We start from the raw sequence: 13,464 nt of genomic DNA, 5'->3' as shown, positions 1-13,464 counted from the left end.
AAAATCAAAATCCGCAGCGAAAAGAAGAGCACGACACCTAGAACGATGTCACAAATGCGGAAAATGGTCACATGGAGGTAAATGTTCAAATAATCAAACCTATTCAAATACCGAATTTGTTACTTTATGCAGAGACGGACCGTTCATATGTTTAGAAGAAAAGACACTGAATGCTAGAGGTTACGCCTATGTAGCTATGGAAAACCAATTAAACCGACTATCTTATGAATGGGATAGATCATATAACTAAGAAATCTATTTCACAGGTATGTTTGTACAGTTTTTATTTTTTTTTATTTTTAACCTTTTGATAATAAACGCTAATTTGTTCGCTATAAAGTATTAAATTGGTATTGAATAAAATTAGGTTTGGCGACCGAAATTATTGATATCATTCAAAAATTTATTACATCACTGCGAAATTTAACGTTTATTCTTAAAGTATAAATATCTTTAATCAATCAACCCAAAATATTTCAAAAATTCGTCATGAGTTAAATTAGGTCTTGGAACCGAAATTACTTTACCGAAAAGAGGGGCGCATATTTTTGATAATATTTGATTGATTAAAGTGGGATAAAAAGCCAAAAAGATTTTTAATTTTATTTTTACCATGTTTTTAAAATTAATATTTAAATCTTAAATTAATATTGTAAACTTTGTAATAACAATATATTTAAAATTGTAAATATTTGAAAAATTTATATAAGTTTGGTGTGAATTTATAATATGAATTTTTAAATTAAGTTTGGTGTGAATTTTTAATTTTTAAAATATGAATTTTTAATTTTATGCATTTCAAATTTTAAGTTTGGTGTGAATTTTTAATATTAATTTTGAATTTTATATTTAAGTTGTGTGAATTTAAAAACAAAAATTTACTTTATCTCATTAAGTTAAAAATATGATTTTTAAAATTCGTCGTAAGTTGAAGACTAGGTCTTTGAACCGAAATTGCTTTACCCAAGGAAGGGATGAGAACTTTTATTATCATTATTTTTAATCTTATTGAATTAAAGTATGCCAAAAACATTTAAAAAAACCAAAAATCTTAGCTTTTAAAACAATCGCTACAAAAAGACAAATTTTAAAATTTTGTCGAAGGACGGACTAGGACATCGATCCGAAACGACCTCGTCCTAAATAACAAGGGAAACAAAATTTTAAAATTAATTACTTAATTGTTTTATAAGTTAAAGATTATATAAAAAAAAAAAAATTAGTAAACTCCGCGACTCGCGGAGTTTGAAGTCTCCAAACACCGCGAGTCGCGGGAGGACCGAAAATCAGAAAAAAATAAAGAGCTGGAACAGATCAGTCCCAACCCACAAAACACACAAATACTACGAACATAAACACGAAAATACTCGAAAAAACACCCCAAAAATCACAATTTTTAACCGTTAATCACCAAATTTTTTACTAAAATCATGTTGAGAAGGATGCTATCAAGGAATTACTCAAGAAAAATGGTAAATTTCTACACCTAAACACCATTTAATTCGAAAATTGGTGTTCTTGAGCAATTTTTTTTCCCAATTTGATTTTGATGCTTTTTAGTGTAATTAGGCTTAAATTGTTTATGTATTATGCTTGTATAACCTAGATTGATGCTATTTAACATGATTAGAAGCCTTAAACTTCAAATTTTGAGTAATCTAGGGTTTGTGTTCTTGAGCAAATTTGGGGCTTTTTGATATAAACAGGTTATGGCCGATTTTTGTCATGAATTGTTGCTAAATTAAGTAGTGTAACATGTCTAGGTAGTTAAATGATCCAAACTTTGAGCCTAAACATGATTTTGAGAATTAAAGTGGACTTTTTCAAGTCTAAAATTCATGAACTTGATTTTTGAAAGATAATGCCATTTGAAACTTGTTTAATTGCTAGTAATGATTATTTTGACATGTTATTTGAGTTGAATACTTATGAATTTGGCGAACATTTTCGTATATGCTTATTTGAAAAAGTGTAGATTTGATAAAAATGTGAAAATGAGCTTAAGTTTGATATAAATTGATCATGTCATTGTAATTATTTTGATTGATGATTTTGCTGACACTAATGCATATTTGGATGCACAAAAATTGTGTTTGATGTGTTTTGCAGACTGAAAGGGGTGAATCTTCATCCCAAGCTCGCAATGCTCCTGCTGAGAATGCGGAACAACAGGAGGTGGATAACTACTACAAGCAGGATATACCTCATCCGGTCATGACATTTTCTGATATGCACTTGGAAGAGTTGCACCCGAACCTGAGATTTGACAGACTTTGGATAGATTATCCAAAATACCAATGGGGTTTGCATACTCTTCATTCTAAGGTTGTTGAGGTACCGAGGGTCATAGAATGGGGACCCTTAGAAGCTGTAGAATTGGCCGGGCCAATTAGGGAATTACTTGTACAAAGGTATGGTAATTCTACTTTTAATGACTGGGTACGTTTATTCACCATGCGTAGACCTGTATATAAAGTATGGTGTGAAGAATTGTTGTGTGGTATAGAGTTGAATGATCGGGTAACTAGTTTAACCGATCGATCTTTTATTAGATTTTTGTTAGGCGGTTCGATGCGCCACATGTCTTTACTGGACATGGCTCAGGCTTTACGTATATATACGCCTGAGGAGTTAGCATCTGCCGATTGTAGAGGGTTGATACTAAACGGTAGAAAGATAGATGAAAATTTTGATACACACGGTGTGTGGAGTCAAATGACAAGCCATCACCGTTTCAAAGGGGGAAATTACTCTTATTTGGATATAGATAGAGCCGAATTAAGAGTGATTTATAGGTTTTTAGCTAATTCGATTACACAAAGAGGTAAGAACAAGGAAAAGGTAAATGAACAGGATTTGTTTTACCATATGTGTATTCGAGACCCACAAAGCGCTGTAAGTATACCTTATTGTGTGGGTTATTATTTATCAGCTATGGTTAGGGGGATGCGACAGCATAGCATAATAGGAGGTGGTATTTTTATTACTTTGATTGGTGAATATCTCGGTGTGGATATAAGTCGGGGGGAATTATTAGTAGAAGAACCAGAACCCCGCGATACTATAGGTTTAAATGTATACCATGGTGCAAAATTTTTGAAGAGGCGAAATAACGCCGCAGTACAATACCATGGTAGACATCCACAGGTTGAGAGAAACCAACAGCAAGGTAATGTAGGAAGGGGAAATGAGATGCAAGAAATGCAAAGGTTTATAGCTTCACAGGAGTACGAAAATGCTAGACAGAGAGCATTTGAAGATTGGCAAGTTCATCAGAACCAAATCATAGCTCATTGCCAACATATAGGTAGAAACTATATTCCTACACCAAAACCCATATTCCCTCCCTGGTCTATAGAGATGCAACCACCGTATCCTACGTATAACCCTGCCGAAGCATTCTATAGCACCTATGGTTATGCCTGGAACCCCTATTGGTACCAGTATCATCCCTAGTCTACTTAGTTTTATTTATTTTGTAATTTGTAATGATTGATACGTTTAATACTTTTGTTAATATTGTAATAGTTTTTATAATTGTCTAACTTTTATTCTTAGATTTTAATAATTGTTGAATGTGGGGTAATATACCAAACTTCAAAAATATGTATATATGTTTGCAGTTTATCTTATGTACACAACAGGGTAAAACAACGCATTTTCAAAGACTGGCATTAAGTTCAGCAAAAGCAACTAATTTTGACGACAAGATGCAAAATATATGTGAAATAACAACAAGACGGAATGAACAAATGATGTGCACCATTTATCATTCAGCAAACAAACGCCAATATATTTGGAAACTTTGATAAAAATTTAATCATTTTCACACAAATCACCCTCAATAATTTAAATTATTACTGATTTCTTGCAAATGAGGGCATTGCAAGATCTTAAGTGTGGGAAGGGGTTAAATTCTTTAGGATTTTAAAATTTTTTACTTTATACACTTGGTTACCATTAAAAATACTAGTAAAGCAGTAGTTGTATTAGAATCTAGTGCTCTCTGATAATAAAGAACAGCCCTAGTCTTATATACTGACTACCCAATTCTAGTAAAAATTTTAAAAATTTTCAATTAAATGAACTCAAATTCATGTTTATACATATTTATGAACGATAAAACTTGGTGTTAACACCGAAATTATTGTTACCTCGGAAAGGACATAAATTGAGAAACAAACCAAAATGTTAAAATTCATTTAAAATGGAATAGAGGACGATAAAAAGGAAAATAAAAGCCAAGTGTGAGAAAATTTACCAAGTTATCTTAAACATATGTCACATATATCTGTAACAAATAACTGAAAATACTTTTGCTTTGGACTAAACTAAACTGTTTTACCTGATTTACTGTAAAAAAGATGGATCTACACGATGAATCAATTCCATCATTAAAAGGAAGTAAAGTCTTCCGAAAAAGACACACGCTTCTTGATTTAGGTCATGAAGTTGTCGTCCAGACCAGCTGTAGGTTGACGAAAAATCTAGAAAAGTTATCACTAAAATCAGCAGGAAATCCACGGACCTCAGCATTAAACAGGGTCGCCAAGTGGTCAGATTTATCCTAACCATGAGAAGGATTTATCTTGTAAAATAGGGGGGCACCATGCAAATTAGCTGGATAAGACTAATGAATCAGATCCCTAGAAAGGATAATCTCCTTAAAGATTAAAAATCAGCTTTTAACACTGATATTACTCAATCCTAGAGATTGACCTTAAAGATTGAGAATTCAAACTCATGGAATTCAATGATATCTAAACTCGAGCTTGAACGAGAAAATATTTTGATCAAAATTACAAACCGATTTGTTTTCTGAAAACCCTATTTTCAATGCATTCATTACCATTGAACGTGAAATCCTAGGAATTCACCTGGAATTCATTAGGTCACCTGAACCAAATCGGGTGTCAACCGTAAGAACGGTGGTTGCATAGCATGGTCAAAGACAAGACCTTGTGCCAGACCGAAAAATTATAAGGGTGAGCTTTACTATTGCTCCTACCAAGGATAGTAATTGCGTCCGACACGTTATAGATCATAATCAAATACATGTCATTAGACATTGCCTTAACAGTTGCTTGTTCAACGCTTTTCTTTACAACCGGACGGTAGTTTACCGAAAGGTAATATACGGGACAAGTAAACTGGACGTGTTGCTTTCCAAATACAAGGTTAGCAAGTGGGTGACACAAAACCGCAAGTTTTGAGCTAAAATTTTCAAATCTGAAACCCACCAAACCCACAAAAATATTTTGCAAACACCGGTAAAGGGTTATTCCGGAAAACTTATCTAGGGTAAAAACTAGATTTAATTTACAAAAGATCAAATATTTTCATAAAGATCCAGTTTCCTTAATGGATCTAAATTTTTATAGTCATGTGAGACTGTAAACCATATCGTTACTACCATTGTTTATACCGCTGTAAAGAAATCACTGATGTACAAAGTGGGAAGAATAAAGAAGTGATTCTAGTATTTCAAGACGATATTGCTTGAGGACAAGCAACGCTCAAGTGTGGGAATATTTGATAATGCTAAAAACGAACATATATTTCATAGCATTATTCCTCAAGAAAGACAAGCTTTTAGTTGCAATTGTTCTATTTACAAGTGATATTCGTTTAAATAATAAAAGGTGAAGACAAAAGACAGATTCGAAGAATTGAAGACGCAAACGACCAAAAAGATCAAAAGTACAAAGTACAATCAAAGAGGTTCCAATTATTGATAAGAAATATCTCGAAATTACAAGAGTACAAGATTCAAAACGCAAAGTACAAGATATTAAATTGTACGCAAGGACGTTCGAAAATCCGGAACCGGGACCAGAGTCAACTCTTAACGCTCGACGCAACGGACTAAAAATTACAAGTCAACTATGCACATAAATATAATATAATATTTAAATAATTCTTATAATTATTTATATATTATAATAAATAATAAAAACCGTCGGCAAGAAAGACTCCAAACTGGACTGAGCTGTAATTTCAATCTCCGCGACTCGCGGAGTTTGAAGGCCAAAAATGCCGCGAGTCGCGGAGCCCCAAGTTTTGAAAGTCCCTATAAAAGCAACCAAATTCTGAGCATTTTTCATCATCTTTTTCTTCTCCTCATTCATACGTAAAATATATATATATATATTTATAATTTATATTTTAATTTTAATTATAATTCTAATAATAAGGGTATGTTAGCGAATGTTGTAAGGGTGTAAGTCGAAATTCTGTCCGTGTAACGCTACGCTATTTTTAATCATTGTAAGTTATGTTCAACCTTTTTACATTAATGTATCGTAGCTAAGTTATTATTATGCTTATCTAATCCGAAGTAATCATGATGTTGGACTAATTACTAAAATTGGGTAATTGGGCTTTGTACCATAATTGGGGTTTGGACAAAAGAACGATACTTGTGGAAATTAGACTATGGGCTATTAATGGGTTTTATATTAACTAAACAATACCTTGTTAATTTAATATACAAACTTATAATTCGACGTATTTATATATAACCGCATACGCTTGACTGGGTACGGTGGGCGGGATATCTATAAATACCAATAATTATTCATTTTACCGAATACGGAACTGGATTAATAGTTAATAGACTTGTTGAAACAGGGGTGAATTACATTCAAGGGTAATTGGTGTAATTGTTAACAAAGTAGTAAAACCTTGGTTTACACGCAGTCGATAACCTGGTGTATTCATTAAACAAAGTATTAAAACCTTGTTACAATTCGAATCCCCAATTAGTTGGAATATTTGACTTCGGGAATAAGAATAATTTGACGAAGGCTTTCGCTCTTTATATTTATGACTGATGGACTATTATGGATAAATTCGTATGGACATATTAAATAATCCAGGACAAAGGACAATTAACCCATGGGCATAAAACTAAAATCAACACGTCAAACATCATGATTACGGAAGTTTAAATAAGTATAATTCTTTTATTTCATATTTAATTTCCTTTATTTTATATTTAATTGCACTTCTAATTATCGCATTTTTATTGTTATTTTATTTAATTACACTTTTAATTATCGTACTTTTTAATTATCGAAAGTTTATTTTATCGCACTTTTATTATTCGCAATTTCATTATCGTTATTTACTTTATGCTTTAATTTAAGTCTTGTATTTATTTTTAATATTTTACATTTGGTTTTAACTGCGACTAAAGTTTTAAAATCGACAAACCGGTCATTAAACGGTAAAAACCCCCCTTTATAATAATAATATTACTTATATATATATATATATTTGTATTTTTATAAAAGTAAACTAATATAGCGTTAAGCTTTGTTTAAAAAGATTCCCTGTGGAACGAACAGGACTTACTAAAAACTACACTACTGTACGATTAGGTACACTGCCTATAAGTGTTGTAGCAAGGTTTAAGTATATCCATTCTATAAATAAATAAATATCTTGTGTAAAATTGTATCGTATTTAATAGTATTTCTTGTAAAATATAAGCAATTTTATATACTACTCTGCTAAAACATCATACATGTTAATAATTAAATTAGTGATTTAATCGGGCTTAATTACTTGTGTACATGAGCCGTGGACTTAGTTATTTATTGGGCCAAGAGCTTGTATTTGGGCCACTATGTTTCAATTTCTAATATTGGGCTGACCCCAAATTTAATTCGATTAAAATGATGATGATTACGATATTAAGATGGTGATGATGAGTTAAAATGATGATGATTACGATATTAAGATGGTGATGATGAGTTAAAATGATGATGATTACGATATTAAGATGATGATGATAATCGCGAGACGATGATGATGTAGTGATCGTGCTAACGATGATAATATACGATAACATTACATGAGGGTATAAATCTGATCATTTTTATTATTATTATTATTATTATTATTATTATTATTATTATTATTATTATTATTATTATTTTTATTAATGTGATTATTATTATTATTATTATTATTATTATTATTATTATTATTATTATTATTATTATTATTATTATTATTGTTATTATTATTGTTATTATTATTATTATTATTATTATTATTATTATTATTATTATTATTATTATTAGAATTATTATTATTATTATTACTATTATACAAGTATTATTATTATTAATATTTCTGTTATTAATATTATGATTAATGTTATTAAAATGATAAGGTTAGTTTTAAATATAAAATTATCATTTTTAACAAAATTTACATTATTATAAAAATTAACATTTAAATTTATCATTATTATTATTATTTGAATTATTATTATTTATATCACTATTATTAACATATAACATTTTTATTATTAGTATTATTATCATTATTTTAGTATTATCATAATTATTATTTTGGCAAACAAAAGATATTTATATAAAAATATAATTATTACATATATCATAAGTATACCTAATTCACTATTTTATTTAATATAAAAATAACATATATAGATATATATGATATTGAAAATAATAAATACATTAATATTTTTAATAAATAATATATTATATAATTATATATATAAACTAGATGGAATACTATTATATGTTCATTATGTGTTAATATATATATATATATATATATATATATATATATATATATATATATATATATATATATATATATATATATATATATATATATATATATATATATATATATATATATTAACACATATTATATATATATATATATATATATATATATATATATATATATATATATATATATATATATATATATATATATATATATATATATATATATATATATATGATATAGGTTCGAGAATCCAAGGCCAACCCTATACTTGTTCAATGTCGTTATATGTATTTTTACTACAAAATACAGTATGGTGAGTTTCATTTGCTCCCTTTTTAATTGCTTTTGCAATATATATTTTTGGGCTGAGAATACATGCGCTGCTTTTATAAATGTTTACGAAATGGACACAAGTACTTAAAAATACATTCTACGTTGAGTTGTACCACTGGCATATTTCTATGTAGCTTGGTAACTACTATTTACATGGGTATTGTAAACGCGAATCCTGTTGATAGATCTATCGGGCCTGACAACCCCAACCGGACTGGACGACCAGTATTCAACGGTTGCACAGTACTTCGTTTTGTAGGCTACACTTGGTACAGTGTAGTGAGATTTCATAATAAATGGAATATGCGACATTGATTAATAGTTAAGTATGGTTACCAAGTGCTCAACCACTTAGAATGATTTACATACACTTGCGAGTGTATTATGTTTATGATTATGAAATCTTGTGGTCTATTAATATATTGAAATGATTGTTATGATAAACCTATGAACTCACCAACCTTTTGGTTGACACTTTTAAGCATGTTTATTCTCAGGTACAAATTAAGTCTTCCGCTGTGCATTTGCTCAATTGAAAGATATTATTTGGAGTCATTCATGGCATATTTAGGTCAGTACCTCGCAATGGGACCAGATGTTGATGACTTCGTCCAGGGGGATAAGGACGGGTCCTCACACAGCCTGTAAGAGAGATCATTCTCATAATTATCTCTTAGTTGATTAGGAAATCTCTTGTATAAATCATACGATTGTGAGTGAATGAGACATATCAATTATCACAATTAACATATTAGACGTGTATATGGTATGGAAGGATTGTTCAATATCTGTTGGAGCATAGGAACTGGAAGAAGCAACAGAGGCAGTGTATGTAGGTCCAAGGGCTGTATGATATGGACAAGGTGGCGTAGAGGCCCACTGTTGTGGCCAGGCCCATGATGGAGGAGAAGTCCATGGTTGTCTCGGCCCGATCCAATAACTGTTATTGTTGGTGTTTCTTCCTCTGCCTCGATAGCCATACCTACCACTACGTCCATTTGAGCGTCCACCTCTTCCTTGATTGGTTTGGAAATTATTTGAACGAGTGTGATCTTTGTCACTATTATTGGTTTGTTGGTCACAGCTAGATTGATGGGATTCTCTTAATATGTCTCGAACAGGCTTCATAAATAGAGGTTGAGCATTGAGAAGTTTGGTTGGATCAGAATCCATTGAAGATGATGAAAATAGAAGCAGAGAAGATTAAGTATAAGAAAGAAGGAAAAAAAAAAGACAGAGATGATTGTGTACTAGGCGTCTGATACCATGTTAATTGTGATAATTGATATGTCTCATTCATTCACAATCATATGATTTATACAAGAGATTTCCTAATCAACTAAGAGACAATTATGGGAATGATCTCTCTTACAGGTTAGACATGATACACATACATAAATTATAATATTGCTATAAGTCAAATATGTATGGCCGACAAACTGTATACATACAGTGAAATGCATTAAATGCATTTGATGATTTGTGACTAGCAATAGTGAATTGTGACTAGCAATAGTATCTTTAAGGACTATAAATATGCGGTACATGTATGTAAGATTGATACACTGAAATTATTAATTTTACTCATTCTCTCATTCGTCTTCTTAAAACAATATCCAAATAATAAGTCACTAAAGGTATGTTATAAACTCCTAAATTATAACACGTTATCAGCACGAAGTGCTCCGTATAATCAAGGTTTATCTAAGGAAGCACAAGCATTAATCAAGGTAAGAAATTCTTTAATGATATCTTCTATTATTTATTAGTAAGGTAAATATTATTATTATCATAAGTAAAATTATATTTCTGTAATCTAACTTTTATTGACTTCACTAACATTTATATTCATGTTATTTAAGTTATATATGGTCGTTATACCGCCTGAATTATATTTCTGTAATCTAACTTTTATTAACTTCACTAACATTTATATTCATGTTATTTAAGTTATATATGGTCGGTTATACCGCCTGAATTATATTTCTGTAATCTAACTTTTATTAACTTCACTAACATTTATATTTATGTTATTTAAGTTATATATGGTCTGTTATACCACCTGAATTATATTTATGTAATCTAACTTTTATTAACTTCACTAACATTTATATTTATGTTATTTAAGTTATATATGGTCGGTTATACCGCCTGAATTATATTTCTGTAATCTAACTCTTATTAACTTAACTAACATTTATATTTATGTTATCTAATATTTATGATTACTTATGCAATTAATCATTATTTATTTCATGCATACTAATATTTATTCTTAAAATTTATTATTTATGCATAATATGTTTATTCTCTTAATCTTCGTATTTATACTAAACGTATTTATACTAAATGTATTTATAGTAATCGTATTTTTACTAATAAAATTCTTTTATTAAAATTATTATTAATACAACGAGTACATAATAGTCGTTAACTTTAACTAACGACGTTACAACGATCATATATACATAACGGTTGTTAACGTCAACTGACGACGTTACAACGACTATATTTTTCAAATATAAAATAAACATCTCCGTTTTCACATTTTCATAAATCAATCTTCATTTTCTTAGATTACCACTCTCAAAAAGTTTTTTTTTGTAAAGATGATTCACACAAGGATGATTTTTCCTATTGTATTGGTCATACTAACTATCATCATTGTTGCTAATATACTACCGGGTGAACCTATATTCTATCCTGCTCTTGTGGTTTTTATCATTTATAATCATGCCATTATTATGTTGTTTGCTACTTGTGAATTTAAAATGATTCTAATTTCATTTTATTATTTGTCTATGAATAGAAGTTGATTATGATTATGATTTATGTTGTTCATTTTTTTGATAATAGAAAATGTCAAATTTGAAAAGGCTTAAATTTGCTCCTTTAGAATCAAGTGGGAACAACTACTTAACATGGGTTATGAATGTAGAAAAATATCTCGAATCAATCGGCATTTTAGAAACCCTGAATGAAAATAACAATTGTTCCGAACAAGAGAAAGCAATAGCAAGTATTTTTCTTAGCAAACATATTGACGAGTCCTTAGAATCTACATATTATATGATCGAAGATCCAAGTGTATTATGGAAAATACTCAAAGATAGATACGATATTAATTATCAAGAAATAACGGTGATTTATGAAAGAATAAAATTGAAGATGTTAGTAGACGCTCTTATAAGAATCCCGGAGATTCTTATTAATGATCTAGTAACATGGATCATAAGTCTAGTATTTCTTGAATACATGAACATCTTGTTTATCTCTACAAATAAGTCCTAAAAGAAAAGAAAACGAGAGTGAATCTGTTGAAAAATCTTGATTAAATAAACCCTGAGCTACCTTGAGACTTGAATGGTTTGAATTTTCTAAGATGCCTAGCTTGTTATGTATCACTCATAAATAAATGGTTTTAGACCATAACGCATATGTTTATTAAGTGTTATCTTTTATGTACTTCAGATTGTAACTTGTTTGCAGGTAATATAATTTGATTATCTTGCTGAAATATAACTCATTATTTGCTTATCTTATTTGAAGTTTTAGTATGAATCCTGCTGAAATACAACATCAATTAAATGGTAAAGACCTATGTATTGCAGATAGTGGTAACATACACACTATGATCAAATCTAAGAAATATTTCATTGATTTAAATCAATTGAAGGAATTATAAATACTATATCAGGTCTTGCAAACTTGATATAAGGAACGAAAAAGGCCAAAACTCATATTACCAAATGGTACGAATTTTCTGATAAACAATGCTTTGTTTTCTTCCAAATCAAAGAGAAATTTGTTAAGTTTCTCTGATATATATCATAATAGATACGATTATCAGTCAATGACAACCTGAAATGAGAAATACCTATGTAGCACCGAATAGCGCATATGATGAAAAGCGCAGCGCATATGATTAAAAGCGCATATGATAAAAAGCGCATATGATGAAAAGCGCAGCGCATACGATTAAAAGCGCATATGATAAAAAGCACATATGATGAAAAGCGCAGCGCATATGATTAAAAGCGCAGCACATATGATTAAAAGCGCATATGATGAAAAGTGCATATGATGAAAAGCGCAGCGCATATGATTAAAAGCGCATATGGTGAAAAGGATATATGATGAAAAGCGCATATGGTGATTAATGAAAAAGCACATATGGTGATTAATGAAAAGCACATATGGTGATAATGAAAAGAATATTGAGAAAGAATCACCAATGTTTCTTGAAAGAATTCAAGGTTATATATATGGACCAATTCATCCATCATGTGGACCATTTTGATATTTCATGGTTCTAATAGACGCATCTAGCGGATGGTCTCATGTTTGTGTGTTATCAAGCCGTAATATGGCATTTGCAAAGTTTCTTGCACAAATTATTAAATTGAGAACACGTTATTCTGATTACACAATTAAAAGGATGAGACTTGATAATGCTGGTGAGTTAACATCTTAAACATTTAATGATTATTATATGTCTACAGGGATTGTTATTGAACATCCAGTTGCTCATGTGCATACACAAAATTGGTTTAGCTGAATCAATAGATAAACGCTTGC

This window comes from Rutidosis leptorrhynchoides, chromosome 6 (genome assembly GCF_046630445.1).
Source record: "Rutidosis leptorrhynchoides isolate AG116_Rl617_1_P2 chromosome 6, CSIRO_AGI_Rlap_v1, whole genome shotgun sequence".
In the NCBI taxonomy this organism is placed as follows: Eukaryota; Viridiplantae; Streptophyta; class Magnoliopsida; order Asterales; family Asteraceae; genus Rutidosis; species Rutidosis leptorrhynchoides.
This window is presented reverse-complemented; position numbering follows the sequence as displayed.